The 14,037-nt window shown below is 41.8% G+C and overlaps 1 protein-coding gene across 1 annotated transcript in view; it reads right to left on the bottom strand.

Annotated features, from left to right (window-relative positions):
• ERCC6L2 (ERCC excision repair 6 like 2) overlaps positions 1-14,037 on the bottom strand; it is a 205,570-nt gene that overhangs the window by 20,333 nt on the left and 171,200 nt on the right. The window lies entirely within an intron of this gene.

Here is a 14,037-nt window from a genome sequence, read left to right as displayed (position 1 = left end):
ACAGTATTGCTGATGTATGTGAAGCGCTGTGGAATTAATAGCGCTATATAAAATGAATAAATTATTATTATTAAATACTGTATATTGGATATAGAAAGACAATGATTTCTCATTAGAGCGCCATTGTCAGTTTGCTTTTACATATTTCAGTGATACTCTTCCCGTAACATCTTGAGACATATTTCACATTTCCTCCTACAGCTTGTTAAAGCTAGTCAGTGTCACCTAACAAAACACCACTAGGCAGCTTAAGTGGAGCAAGGAGGTCTTGATGTAAAAAACAGTCCTTGAAATTATCTTTGGATTTCACATTAAGCTGCTGTATTTCACATTTTTGCGACAAAAGATGGCAGGAGGAACACATCCATCAACTTTAGCATCATAAATTGTATGTCGACTTCTCTTCAAGTACTAAGAAAGCAAAGTTTTACTGTGTGTTAATACCAAACATTGACTTTTTAGTTTCCAATGATGATGACTGGTGGACAAGAGCAGGAAATTAATTTTGCTTGTAAGAATATGAAAACCTCTGGATGTACAGCATTTATTTAATGAGTACAGAGTAATGTGGATAGAAAAGTAGAGGATGGTTTACGGATTTACAGATTACTAAGAGATCTGACTGGTTGTCGTATAAAAATGGAGTGACACTTGTCTTACACAAAAAGCGCAACTCACTCTGAAGTCACCTGAGCTGATAAATGGCATATTGGATATCAGAGGATTCCTTTTTGCATTAAATAGGTTTTCCACTACTAATGTCACCCAGTTTCATTTGTCCTAATTATTCCTAAAAATTTCCTAATATACTTCTGCTACCTACCCTGCTCCTGCATGCTGATCTCTCTTTGGCTCATACTGTATACTCCTATGTAGATGTTCTGGCTTTGACCCTTCTGGTCTGGAGACCGAAATCGGACACAGCATGACACACCACTGGTGGGGGTGGGGCTGCCTTTTGGTGAGTGACAGCATTCTCGGCATGCATGTGCAGATGACACTTCACTCAGCCTGTATTACAGAGAGGTGGTTTCATATGAAAAACGCTGTGATGTGCCAATCATTAGATAGCAAATCACCCTGTGATTGCTACATCGCAGCGCTTGTCACATGAAAACACCGCACTGTAAAGCAGGCTGAGAGGAAATTGAAGTGTGACCTGCGCATGTGTGCTCAGACTGCTGTCACTTTCAGAGAGGGAACCCCGCACCTACCAGTGATGTGCCCTGCTCAGTTGTCCTAAATCCGGGCTCTAGACCGAAAGGATCAAAGCCAGAACAGAGAGATCATGGTAGGTTGCAGAAATATAATTAGGAAAGTGTTAGGAATAGTTAGGACAAATGAAAGGGGGTCACATTAGTAGTGGAAACCTCCTTTAAAAATTAGAAACACTTTCAACACACAGAGGATGAATGTATAGATAGCAGAATTTTGGGTGGGTCATCTCCATATAATATTCCCACAAATAGTATTAAACCTGGCTTAACATCCAAGGTCAACATTATATCAAAATTGAGATTATTAACAATGCAGTGACTTCTGGATCAGCTTCCTTCAGCTGAAAAGCTGCTCTCCCATGTGCAACAATTTTCATTTGAAATAAGCTAATGGAAATATCTAGTGATGTGCTCCTCAACTACTAGCCAATTTGTGGACAAGAGAGTAAATAAAGTACAGTTTAAAAGGATCTAAGCACCTGTCCCTTAAAGGTCTGTCAAGGCAAAGATCCAATGTAAAGTAAGCATATCACCATGAAAGGTAACTTACGGGGGAAGAAACGTACCCTTATTGTCAAAATACGTAGGTTAATTTCCCAGTTAAACTATCTTTTATCTGATAGGCGTATTAGCTGCGTGGTGCATCTTGGACAGTCCGGGGAACTGGGAAGGAGCTAGCCCGGAAAAATGACATTGAAGGAAAAAGCTGTCCTTCATGCTAATGTGCTTAATTCAGGATATTTTTTTGCTCTGACTTATTCTCTTAGATGAGATGGTCTACAATTAGTGCGTGATCTTACTGACAAGTTGCCTTAAAAATTTATTTTACTCACGTAAATAGCATTATTAATTCCATAGCGCTTTACTACAGACGTGATTATCGCTGTCCCCATTGGGGCTAACAATCTAAATTCCCTATTAGTAGGTCTTTAGAGTGTTGGAGTAAACTGTATACCCCGGAGGAAAACCACCTAAACATGGGGAGAACATACAAACTCCTTACAGACAGAACGAGAGAACATACAAACATACAAACTCCTTAGCGACACAACGGGATAACATACAAACTCATTACAGACAGAACGGGAGAACATACAAACTCCTTGCAGACAGAACGAGAGAACATACAAACTCCTTACAGACAGAACGGGAGAACATACAAACATACAAACTCCTTAGAGACAGAACGGGAGAACATACAAACTCCTTACAGATAAAACGGGAGAACATACAAACTCCTTACAGACAGAACGGGAGAACATACAAACTCCTTACAGACAGAACGGGAGAACATACAAACATACAAACTCCTTAGAGACACGACGGGATAACATACAAACTCATTACAGACAGAACGGGAGAACATACAAACTCCTTACAGACAGAACGGGAAAACATACAAACTCCTTACAGACAGAACGAGAGAACATACAAACTCCTTACAGACGAAATGGGAGAACATACAAACTCCTTACAGACAGAACGAGAGAACATACAAACTCCTTACAGACGAAATGGGAGAACATACAAACGCCTTACAGACAAAACGGAAGAGCATACAAACTCCTTACAGACAAGACGGGAGAACATACAAACTCCTTACAGACAAAACGGAAGAGCATACAAACTCCTTACAGACAGAACGGGAGAACATACAAACCGATTACAGACAGAACGGGACAACATACAAACTGATTACAGACAGAATGGGAGAACATACAAACTCCTTACAGACAAAACGGGAGAACATACAAACTCCTTACAGACAGAACGAGAGAACATACAAACTCCTTACAGACAGAACTGGAGAACAAACAAAGACCTTACAGACAGAACGGGAGAATATACAAACTCCTTACAGACAGAATGGGAGAACATACAAAGACCTTACAGACAGAACGGGAGAATACACAAACTCCTTACAGACAGAACGGGAGAATACACAAACTCCTTACAGACAGAACGGGAGAACACACAAACTCCTTACAGACAGAACGGGAGAACATACAAACTCCTTACAGACAGAACGAGAGAACATACAAACTCCTTACAGACAGAACGGGAGAACATACAAACTCCTAGTCCTTAGTGGGATTTGAATCCAGGACCCTAGTGCTAGCCGTGCTGCCTATTATGTACATATGATTGAAGTTGAAAAAAAACACATGCACTTTTAAGTAATATAATGTTAATCTTTCTAAGTGGTTTCATTGTTTCCAACACTGAAAACATAATTGAGTGCCTGAAGCGCTTTTCTAGTGATTGCTGCTCGGCATATATACAGCGGTACAAATGTAACAAAATAGGTATTAGGAATCGTAACGGCTTGATACATTACCAGTCTAGTCTTGCCAACAATTTGTAAATCTTTAATAGGCCCTAACTGCATTCCCTTTTTAAAGTATTATACATGAAGCAAGAATGTGCTTTATTTACACATCTGTTCAAACAGAGGAGATGAAAACACATTTATAGGAATTACATCCAAATCCTACAAAATTAGAAAGTCACTCACTCACTTGTCTCTACAAGGAAAAAAAAACAAAAAAACTCAAAAGACTGTAAAAACATGTATTGTAAATAAGTCAACACAGATGGTATATGGACTCAAAAGAATAAAAACAAAATAGCTTTTAATTGCATTTGTGAAAACATATTAAGAAACTCTCACTCTGCAATTCTTCTGGTCAAGGATTTTTGCCTGGGGAAACTAAATGTTACAGTAAACATAATATTGTACGATTTAATTCTGGTGTAAGCCTCAGGCAACCATGAATTATCCTTGAATTGTCTTAAATCAGCATTCTGGGATCCATGCCAATCAGTTACAAGACCTACCACAAACTCACACTGAAAGAGACTTCATTTAACTGTCTGTTGTGCTCCCAGTGAAAGGCGATCCTTCTAATATCTTCATTTTCAGCAGCCCATTTGACAATCTGTTGCTTGATAAAGAGATCTAAGGACATTATTTTGGGTGGTATAATTTGCTCCTATACAAGGCAGATGTTCCCGAACAGCAAGTTTATAATTTATTCCATTCCTTATTCATTCAAGTTGTCTTTCAAGTCAAAGCTGGGTTTTTTTGCAAAATAAAAGATTTATAACTACAGAGCTGTACATTACATACTGAATTGTTTTTGAAATATATTACGTTATCTGTGTAGATCGTTCAGATGTCGGTGTTTTTCCGTCTTCATTTTATTAGTAATTTTATTCAGAATTTCATCAGATCCGAGATTCATCCAAGTGTCATTAGTTTTTCTTGTATTTAAAAAAAAAAATAAAAAAAATTTCTACCTTCTCTATAGCAGTCCATAAAAAATGGACAGCATTCAGATAGCATATTAGTGAATTTCGATTTTTTTTTTTTTCATGGACCCATAGGCTTCCATTGCTGATTTTCATTTCACATTCAATCAATATTGGACGTATCAGTGATTTGGAATGACCTCTCGGGCCGCAAAAATAACTAAAAATTGGATATATGAACAGCCCATAGGCTAAGATCTATCAGGGAAAAACAGGCATAAAACCCACACTCAAAAAATGATGTCTGAGCTCTAACAGTGTATCTTTATTAGTGAAGTCATTGGACTGGAGCTGATCTTATGACGGCCATGTAGCTCAAATACAATGCACAATACTTACCTGATAAATCCCCAATCAGCCTTTGTTTACTTCCATGCATTGATTACTCGCCATCTCAGTGGTAATGCAGGGGTGGATACTACCAGACCGCTGAGGTCAGTGACTGGCTGCAGCAGTCATGTGAGAGGAAGCTATGTAATTGTTGCTATGATGTAAAGAGAGGTGATGAGGGAGAGTTGGGGTGGTGGATAGTTTATCATATAAGTTTAACTCACTTACCCTTAAATGGCACCTAGAAACTTAATAAAAATATGTACTACAGCAAGTACAGTCTAATATAAGTAAAAGGATTATCCTGATGGTCTTCTGAAATTAAAAATGTCTCGTGAGCACTGCAGCCAATCACTAGCCACTGGTCACCAGTCATTCTAGTCAGATTTGATGCAGAAAATAAACAACTGTCAATTCAATTCTTTCAGCTTTTTTTACCCATTAACTGCAATAGTCAGTAAAAAAATGCAGGTATAAAAAAAATTGCAGATTTTCCTCGTATTTGCTGCTTTTTATAGTATTTTTGCTTGCTTTTTTTGCATGCGTTTTTAAACCGCAGTCAATGCTATAGGGATAGATAATAAAAACCTTTTTTGTCTCAGTTTCAATATGAATGTCACATGCCAGCTGGGCATTCCAGTGGCACATTCACATGGACCTGCATTGGTTACAGGTGTATTAAATATATTCTAATGGTTATATCTGGTTGTTATTTGATTTTGCACCTTGGTTTGCTAATTTGTTTGCATTGGCTTAGTTCTCCCTTTGTGTGACTCCCACACTTTCATACCTTGGAGCCATTGGGCTACATGTGCATGCTGCAGTTTTTATCGCATTTTTTTGCTGCGTTATTTGGTGCAGTTTTGTCAGAAAGTTCTAACTTTTGACTTCCCAGGAAAGTCTATGAGAATTCAGATTTGCTATGTGCACGCTGCAGTTATTTTGTCTGCAGTTTATTTGTTACAAACTGACAAACAAAAAACTGCAGCATGTTCCATTCCCTTGCGTTTTTGACTTACTTCTGCTGAAAAAATGCATCAAAAACGCATGGTCAAAAATGCACCAAAAATGCAGCATCACTACAAGCGTTTATTTTTTTACATTTCTGGGACAAGGTGCAGCTTTGTGACAACAAAACAGCAGCGTGCGCATCTAGCCTAACACACACACACAAATCATTTTCACCCTGCCAAAATGTTATGGGGACATGTAAAGTAGACAACAAATTTTGCCCATGCAGAAATCTAGAATTCTTTACCCTTTACATGTTTTTAAGGAAAGTGGGTAAGTGACTCCCTCAGGTGTGTAAGGACTTGCCATGGTGCCGTGGGTGTGTCACAATTGACAGACAACCCTGTGGTGTCCGGCTGCAGAAGGTCACAAAGTTTGGATACACAAACTGCTCCTGGATATTCCATTCTTTCTTCCTTGGTGTGAATGGAGTACTATTTATCTTATCTGTTAGGGTTAACGCTCTCCCTTTTGGATATATTGACAGTTCAGCTGCAAATTCTTATCCCTACTCCCTGTGTGTGTGTGTATAGAATATATATATATATATTATATATATATATTATATATATATATATATATATATACATATACATATATATATATACCTGCATTTCCCCTTGATTTGTTGCCACTGATAGTTTACTCTTATCTGTCCAAATTGCAAAGCAGTTGTCTTGTAGTCTTCTATCATTGTTGTATGTTGCTATTATTCTCCCAAAGTCATCTTGCACATGCGTTTTCCATTTGCATTCCCGTTTGTTTTCTCTATGCGTTCTTTAGGTCTTAGTGGGATTGACTAGTGCTCATCCCATCCGGTCACTACCAAGGGCCTATTTCAGGGTCAGTCAGGGCCGAGGTATCCTGATCCTTTCAAGGGTTTGGATGCAAAACAGTGGAATTTATTTTATAAAGTGGTTAATCCCACAGGTGAGGACAAGTGCAATTGGAAATGTGATACTTAACGTTTTGACCTGTGAAGGTCTAAAGGTCCAGTCACACTAAGCAACTTACCAGCGATCCCAACAACGATACCTGGCAGGGATCGCTGGAGCGTGGCTACACGAGTTGCTGGTGAGCTCACCAGCAACCAGTGACCAGCCCCCAGCGCAGCGTGGAAGATGCTGCGCTTGGTAACTAAGGTAAATATCGAGTAACCAACCCGATATTTACCTTGGTTACCACCGCACGGAGCTACACGTGCAGAGAGCAGGGAGCAGCGCACACTGAGCGCTGGCTCCTTGCTCTCCTAGTTACAGCACACATCGGGTTAATTAACCCGATGTGTGCTGCAGCTACATGTGCACAGAGCAGGAGCCGGCACTGACAGTGAGAGTGGAGGAGGCTGGTATCGAAGGTAAATATCGGGTAACCAAGGACAGGGCTTCTTGGTTACCCGATGTTTACATTGGTTACCAGCCTCCGCAGAAGCCGGCTCCTGCTGCCTGCACATTTAGTTGTTGCTGTCTCGCTGTCACACACAGCGATCTGTGCTTCACAGCAGGACAGCAACAACTAAAAAATGGCCCAGGACATTCAGCAACAACCAACGACCTCACAGCAGGGGCCAGGTTGTTGCTGGATGTCACACACAGCAACATCGCTAGCAACGTCACAAAAGTTGTTCGTTAGCAGCGATGTTGCTAGCGATGTTGCTTAGTGTGACGGGGCCTTTACTCACAGTATCACTCGTTATGTTTAGGAGTTCATGCACCAACTAGGGGAATGCATATCATTGTAGGTTCTGATATATATTCTCAGAATGCCTCGTGTGAGAAGTCACCCACATTGAGTCCTCTGTAGCTAGGGGAAAGGAGATGATGCAGCTTCTCATGCGTAAAGGTCCTTCACGCTCCCACGCCTGTTCATTGACCACATCATTTTTATAACTTACTCTGAGGTGTTTTCATACTTTTTGGTAACGCCCTCGTCCCGAGTCACTTGTGGCTGTTACTTTTGATTGGCCAGAAGTCAGAAGTTACATTAAAAGCTCCCAATGCAACTCCATGAGAGCCAGAACAAGGCTCTCATAGACTTGTATTGAGTTGTGACGTCCGGCGCTGTACATGAAACACAGAAGCTGCCGGCAGGTCACAAATCACAAGGGACCTATCAGAGTGGCAACGATAAAAGGAGAATCTGCCGGACGATGAGTATAAAACAGGGGATAGGGGACTTATATTTAAAGCACCATTCCAGCTGTGAAATAAAAAAATCAAAAACGATGCAGTGATGCTTTAAAGCTTAGGCTGCTTTCACACATCCGTTTTTTCCTGTGCGGCACAATCCGGGGCTTTGCAGAAAAACCGCAACAGTTTTCTTTTGCTGCCGGTTGCGTTTTTTTTTTTCATAGACTTACATTAGTGCCGTATTGTGCCGCATGGGCTTGCGTTCGGTCCGATTTTTGCCGCATGTGGCAGATTTAGCCAATGCGGAGGCCGGATGGAACGTTGCCTGGCACATTTTTTGTCCGATGCGGCGCGATTTGCAATGCATGCCTATGGACGCCGCATGCGGCGTCCTGCGGAAAACACCGCATCCGGCCGCCGCAGCCGGTTTTTTCCACTGCGCATGCTCAGTAGCGTGCCGCAAGCAGCAAAAACCGGACGGGCCGCATATCAAAAACTTATGCAAAGGATGCGGTATTGTCGCGCATCCGTTGGATAGGTTTTAGAGCCGGATTGGCCGGCTTTGCTAACACCGGAGGTGTGAAAGCAGCCTTATCCAACATTTATATTTTTGTTTTATCAATAGTACAAGTGAAAATAGAAAACTTGGTAATATATCTTACCAATCTGCTTTTTTCTCCACACATTTTCTTATTACTTAGATTGGAGATGCCAGTTAGTGCTTTTAAGATTCTATTTCTATGGGGGGGGGAAGCAGGGAAGAGCTGGAGACAGATTGCCATCCTACCACAAGATCTCCTAAAACGACAGTTACAGTTCTCCAAAGAACCTTATGAGCACAAACTGTCATTTATCTCAGTAATGGAAAAACCAGTATTCAATGAAGTCAGTGGGAATGAATGAATCAGTCCAAGAAAAAGAATCAGATTTCACTTACAAGATAGATTACAAACTTGCATATTCTCATATGTACTATATATAGATAAAACAAATTACTTACTCTTTAAAGAAGCATAATTTATTGCCAGACAGCAATTTTAACTGTAGAGAGAGCTCTGAAGGTATAGGTTATGTTCACCCTGATAAATCATGGCTTGCTTCATTGCTGTTGGGTGACTTAGGGTATGTGCGCACTAGGCGTTTTTTTCACGCTGCGTTTTTATGTGCGTTTGTCTCAAAAAACGCACCCGCGGCTAAAAAAACGCGGCAAAAACGCATGCATTTTTGCCGCGATTTGGTGCGTTTTTTGCTGCGTTTTGGCTCACTGCGTTTTTAAACAGTGCACAATGCCATTAAAGATTGTTGATGAAAAAAAAAAAAAAAAAAGGTCTGATGTCATTTCCTTCTTCAAAATGTTCATTGTCTGCAGGAGAGCAGACAGCAGCTGCAGAACTACAAGGCTCAGCATCCTCCATTCACTAGTGTATGCAGGAGAGCAGACAGCAGCTGCAGAACTACAAGGCTCAGCATCTTCCATCCAGGACTGTATGCAGTTTTTTGCCCAAAAAGAAAAAATAAATGACATGGGCTTCGCCATATTTTTGTATGCTAGCCGGGTACAGCAGGCAGGTACGGGCTGCCCCCAACCCCCAGCTGCCTATTTGTACCCGGCTGGGAACCAAAAATATAGAGAAGCCCTTTTTTTTTTTAATTATTTCATGAATTTCATGAAATAATTAAAAAAAAAAAATGACGTGGGCTTCGCCTAATTTTTGAGTCCAGCCGGGTACAACTAGGCAGCTGGGGATTGGAATCCACAGTGCAGGGTGCCCAAGATTTCTGGGCACCCCCACTGCGAATTGCAGTCCGCAGCCGCCCCAGAAAATGGCGCTTTCATAGAAGCGCCATCTTCTGGCGCTGTATCCAACTCTTCCAGCTGCCCTGAAGCCGGGTGGCTAGCTAGGTAATAATGGAGTTAGGGCTAGCTGTATATTATCAGCTAGCCCTAAGCCCGAAATTCATGGTGTCACGCCAATATTAGACATGGCCACCATGAATTTGTAGTAATGATAAAAAAAAAAAAAACAACAACACACAGAAAAATATTTTTATTAGAAATAAAACACAACACAATTAGTGACTCCATCTTTATTGAAATAAACAACCCCCCTCCGCAGTAATCCTGGGTCAAGGGTCCCGCGCCGTCCAATCCGGATCCAATATCATCTGATCGGTTTGCTGGAAGGCAAAGCGATCAGATGATGTGTCAGGTTAAAGGATGTGAATCACATGACACATCAGCTGATTGTATAAAAGCCGATTATACAATCAGCTGATGCATCAGTAGAAAAAAAAAAATAATACTCACTTATGTGCTGTGCTGATTACCGGCAGCTCCTGCAGCGATCAATTGGACAGGAGTCTGATCCTGTCCGATCGCTGCAGGAGCTGCCGGTAATCAGCTGATGAAGTCCCCTGACGGCAGGATCAGCTGATAGCCGGCCGGGCGCGAAAAAGCCGGCGAGACTACGATCAGCTGATGCGTCAGGTGACTGCATCAGGTGATCCACCGCCAGGTCCTGCAAGCAAGGTCCTGCCCCGGGGAGACTGCACACAGCCAGAGCGGCGGTACCGAGACAGGGTCTGGAAGCAGGCATGGCACCGGGACCCTGCAGACAGGTGAGTATATATGACATTTTTTTTTTCTACTGTTCACTTTGGTTTTCGCCGCTGCCTCCACCTCCTGCCCAGACATGGCGCCGCACAGAGCTGACATGCACAGGACGGGAGGTGGAGGCAGCGGTGACGGTACCGGGAGGATTCATGCTTCTGTGTTTACCAACAGAAGGAATCCTTTTCCTGTACACGTCACTGTAGTACCCACCCCTTGCGTTTATAGCTGCGTTTTTAGTCATAGAAACGCGGCTATATGCGTTTTTCATTGCGTTTTTAACATCTCATTGAATTCAATGAGTGAAAAACGCAGTGGAAAACGCAGAAATAATTGACATGCTGCGTTTTTGTAGTCACCACAAAAACGCAGCTAAAAAAAAACGCTGTGTGAGGACAGCACTTCTGAAAACCCATTGACATTGCTGGGGAAGCAATGTCACTGCGTTTTCAGCACAAAAACGCGGTAAAAAACGCCGCTAAAAACGCGGCAAAAATGCCTAGTGCGCACAAGGCCTTAAAGGGTTATCTGGGACTTTTATTTTGTTCTTACAGGCCTAAGAACGTCTAGGCAGGTGTTGCTGCTCTGCTGATAGGACGTGACTGACAGCAACATTTTGGGGGATAACTGTCAATCATAGTGACAGGCAGGCACGCCCCATCAGCAGAACAGCCCAGAAGAGTAGCAAAATCAGCAGCGGGCGCAGTCCGTGAGCCAGCACCGAGCAGAACATGCAGGTAGTTAGCGGCTGGTCAGTCCTTTGCCTCATCAGAAAAAAAGAACTAGTCCGAGATACCCTCTAACATTATAGTGATGAGCCTGCAGCATCGCGTCCCTTCTGTATATCCAGTAGTACCCTGCATATACAATGATGACAGCCCGCTTAGTGCTTCCCTTTACACCCCCCTGCAATAACATAAAGAGGGGTTTACTAATAATCCAGCTTTTACTACAAAGCATCCTGTTAGGCGTCTGTCATCCAGTTAGCAGGATTACGCTCTTCTTTTCTGGCCGTCCTTGTACCAATTCCTACAATGTATAGATATGGTTTCTTGGTGCACTTTGGCTGGAGCGCTGACTACAGAGGTCGCATGTGACAGCTGGTAGGAAACAGAGAGGACTGCAACCTTCCCCCATTTCGGTCACCACATTTCAGTTGCCATGGCGATTAATCCTGAATTGAATGGTTGTCTTTGTACATTTCTTTTCAGCAAAACTTTATGTTAACTTAAACGAAAATCACGCAAGTGATTGAGAAAGCTTGTATATGGCCGTTGGGTACAGTACGGAGGTTGTGACCAACAGGCCTTGTATATTTAAGTAGTAATGTAATACTAACTCAGAAGAAACTCTTTTTCCATAGGGCTCCTGTGACTCGTAACTAATTATTCTATGAAGACGTTGCTTCAGCAAGACATTCTGATTTTTTCCTGTAGTACAAAAAAAAAACCTTAAAAAGGGTTCCTGTAACGTTATTATTTATTTATTTATTTATTTATTTAAAGAGAATGGGTTAGTCAATTAATGCTGTCCAAATCACTGGCAGCATGTTTCAGAGAACACACAGTTTAAAGGGTATGCCTCACCAGGCTTTGTGCTACCCCATGGTAGAGCAGCATAACGTGGAGACACCGATTCTAAAACTGTATCACTTACTCGGCTGCTTGCTGCAGTTTTGATAAAATCAGAGTTTTAGCTGCTGCAGATCTGCCAGTACTCTGAATTCGGAGCACGTTATAACCCCACCCACACCACTAATTAGCAGATTTCTGTGTACAGTGTGTACAGGTAGAAAGCTACCAATAAGTAGTAGGAACAGGATTACAAAGCTCAGGAATACGGAGGACTACATAGCAGCAGATTTACTAGTTCTCTAATGATAATCTCCTGCTGATAAAACAGTGCTTTTATCAAAACTACAGCAAGCAGCTAAGTAAGTGATACCACTTATATAATGCTGCTCTAAAGGAAAGGTAACAAAAAGAGGAGCTAAAAACTCCCCCAAAAATGTATTATAAAATGTACTCACAGCAAAAAAGGGCAACCAGTCCAGTTAGCCCAGGCCAACACATCTAATGCACAAACAGGATGCAGACAAGCCTCTCAACATGATGGACACTTCACAGGTGCAAGGTAAATTATATTTTATATGTATTTTTTGCACTTTGACTATGCGGGGTGCAGCCGGGCCTCTTAATACGGCCGTGCATAGTGGAATTTCTGTCCCTTACGTGCTGCAGTGAGTAGTATCCGGGTAACCCGCCTAATCTAATAGTAAGGGCATGGTAATAGGTTACTGGCTGGACACCATGCGCATACAAGTGTGAACAGTGGCCTAAGCGCACCACTGGTGTGCAATTTACCTTGCACCTGTGAAGTGTCCATCATGTTGAGAGGCTTGTCTGCATCCTGTTTGTGCATTAGATGTGTTGGCCTGGGCTAACTGGACTGGTTGCCCTTTTTTGCTGCGAGTACATTTTATAATATATTTTTGGGGGAGTTTTTAGCTCCTCTTTTTGTTGCTATTTTTGATATTTATCAGTGTAGGGACCCGCAAGCATGAGGATCCGTGATGAGGATTGTGGGCTTACGTACATTGGCCAATTTACAAACGAATACCTCACATATATTTTATATGTATTTTTTGCACTTTGACTATGCGGTTTGCAGCCGGGCCTCTTAATACGGCCGTGCATAGTGGAATTTCTGTCCCTTGCGTGCTGCAGTGAGTAGTGTCCGGGTAACCCGCCTAATCTAATAGTAAGGGCGTGGTAATAGGTTGCTGGCTGGACACCATGCGCATACAAGTGTGAACAGTGCCCTATGCGCGCCACTGGTGTGCAATTTACCTTGCACCTGTGAAGTGTCCATCATGTTGAGAGTACACCGTGACGAGGTGAGACAGCTTTTTACCTTTTTGCAAAAATGTATACACTAAGTACCCTGTTATTGAGCACTTGCAATTTATTTATTTATAGTCAGGGTATTTTTCATGCAATTTTCTCTTTGGTTTTTTTCTAGTCTTAAGGCTGCAATTCACATGCTTAATGTTGCATGTTTACTGAACATTGTTTCAGCTCAGGTTTTTTGTGTTTTTTGTATGTTATCTTGCTTTTTTGCAAGTTGGGGGCGCAGCCCTCCTAATACTGAGACTGAACAACTACGGTAATTGCGTCTCACTTCACTGTGTATTTAATCTGGGACACAGCTGACCACTTGCCACCATTCATATTGGAGTTTGACATGACACAAGTCAGGTATTGATAATGTTTTTAACTTCAGTAGGTTAGGGACTGTCTCAGATGGGTACACCGTGACGAGGTGAGACAGCTTTTTACCTTTTTGCAAAAATGTATACACTAAGTACCCTGTTATTAAGCACTTGCAATTTATTTATTTATAGACAGGGTATTTTTCATGCAATTTT

The sequence above is a fragment of the Anomaloglossus baeobatrachus genome, chromosome 1 (assembly GCF_048569485.1).
Source record: "Anomaloglossus baeobatrachus isolate aAnoBae1 chromosome 1, aAnoBae1.hap1, whole genome shotgun sequence".
In the NCBI taxonomy this organism is placed as follows: domain Eukaryota; kingdom Metazoa; phylum Chordata; class Amphibia; order Anura; family Aromobatidae; genus Anomaloglossus; species Anomaloglossus baeobatrachus.
The sequence above is the reverse complement of the archived record's forward strand: the minus strand, read 5'-3'. Positions and strand labels throughout refer to the sequence as shown.